Source organism: Eimeria mitis, genomic scaffold, assembly GCF_000499745.2.
Source record: "Eimeria mitis Houghton genomic scaffold, Emh_scaff3781, whole genome shotgun sequence".
Classification (NCBI taxonomy): Eukaryota; Apicomplexa; class Conoidasida; order Eucoccidiorida; family Eimeriidae; genus Eimeria; species Eimeria mitis.
Genome location: NW_013572118.1, coordinates 1 through 2,457, shown reverse-complemented (window position 1 = coordinate 2,457; position 2,457 = coordinate 1).

Sequence of the window (2,457 nt, the reverse complement as noted above, 5' to 3'; positions counted from 1 at the left end):
ATATATATATATATATATATATATATATATATATATATATATATATTATATATACATTTGCACTGTATAAACCCTTTTCTTAGATAAAAGACTGAACAGTCTAAGCGAGCTAAAAACCTGAAATAATTAAACAAACAACAACACGAATCACAGGGTTTAGGGTTTAGGGTTTAGGGTTTAGGGTTTAGGGTTCAGCAGCAGCAACAAGAAATGACGATGTATCAACGCTTTCTTTACAATACACATCTTCAAATTCCCTTCACTTTGTTTTTATTTTTTATTTTTTATTTTTTATTTTTTTTCGGTTGCACAGCCCGCCTGCTGCGGTGTCTGTACACCCGAGAAACAACACGCTGCAGTTACTGCCAAAAGAACAAAAGTAGACAATGCCTGGGTTGCTGCTGCTGCTGCAGCTGCAGCAGCACTGCAGCAGCAGCAAAAACAGCAGCAGCAGCTCAGCAGCACTGCTGCTCATAACGATCTCCCAAACAAAAGGAAACCCCTGCTGCAGCTGCCTGATGGCCTCCATCTCCATACATGCATGCATGCATGCATACATACATGCATGCATGCATGCATGCATGCATGTATTTCCTGTTTGTCATCATAAATGCATGCCTTACACTTATGCATTCATTCTTTCACCCACGCATGCATGCATGCATGCATGCATGCATGCATTTATTCCATGCATGCATGCATGGATGCATGCATGCATGTCTCCCTATTCTATATGTATAAATATATATTTTACTTGCTGTCTCCCGTTTTATTTTCAATAATACCTTTTTTTACGCCTCTAATATCGTATTCTGTTCGATCACAAATTTTCGATAAATCATTAAACTGAACTCTCCCATCATCGACAGTTGTGGGGCCCCCCATCTTATGTACTCCGGTGTATGTACTCTTATCATCGTGGAAACGAACATTGTCGGCCTTTGTACCCGTCAGGATTGGGCCCTGGATTCCTTCTGAATATAAAAAAAAACAAAATAATAATTTGTACAATTAAAAAAAAAAAAAAAAAAAAAAAAAAAAAAAAAAAAAAAAAAAAAAAAAAAAAAAAAAAAAAAAAAAAAAAATATTTTTGGGGAAAATGTAAATTTTTATAAACACTTGTAATTGCATGCATGTATATAAATAAATAAAACAAATAAAATAAAAATAAATAAAACAAATAAAATAAAAATAAATAAATTAAATAAAACTTTAATCGTTTGATAGGATATATATAATATAAAATAAATGCATGCTTCTGTTTCATCTCTTTATATTATATTTATATAAATATAATAAATAAATAAAAATTAAAACAATAAAATATAGTACAATAGAATATATTTAATATTATAAATATAATATTAAATATGTTTATGTGGAGATCTACATACACAATCTAAATACATTCATATACATAAACAAACATAATACATATACATATAAATAAATAAATAAATAAACAAATATAAACATAAGTATAAATACAAATATAAATAAATATAAATATAAATATAAATATAAATATAAATATAAACATAAATATAAATATAAATATAAATATAAATACAAATATAAATATAAATATAAATATAAATATAAATATAAATATAAATATGAATATAAATATAGATATAAATATAAATATAAATATAAATATAAAATATAAATATAGATATAAATATAAATATAGATATAAATATAAATATAAATATAAAATATAAATATAGATATAAATACAAAAATAAAAATAAATATAAATATAAATACAAATATAAATACAAATATAAATACAAATATAAATACAAATATAATACAAATACAAACACAAATACAAACATAAACATAAACATAAACATAAGTATAAACATAAATATAAATATAAATATAAATAAATATAAATAAAAATATAAATATAAATATATTCTAACCTTGTATAAGTTTATTTTCTATAGTCTGAAGATCAACCCCTTTTTTATTAGCAACAAGTTTAAGTGCATATAAATATAAATATAAACATAAAAACATAAATACAAACACAAATATAAATATAAATATAGATATAAATATAAAAATAAACATAAAAATAAATATATAAATAAATAAATATATTCTTACCTTGTATAAGTTTATTTTCTATAGTCTGAAGATCAACCCCTTTTTTATTAGCAACAAGTTTAAGCGCTTCAACAAATTCATCGAAATTAATTTTTTTTGTTTTTTTTGTTTTTATTTTTGTAAATATTAAATCAGCATCAACTGCTGTTATTTTTGTATCTATTATTTTACTATCTTTTAATATTTTTATAAATGTACGCCCGTCCATCTCCCCTGATCCTTTTGTATATATTGAGAATACCTCGCTTACACTCATCCTGAAACAAAAAAAAAAATATATATACATATATATATATGTATATATATATATATATATATATATATATATGTATATATATA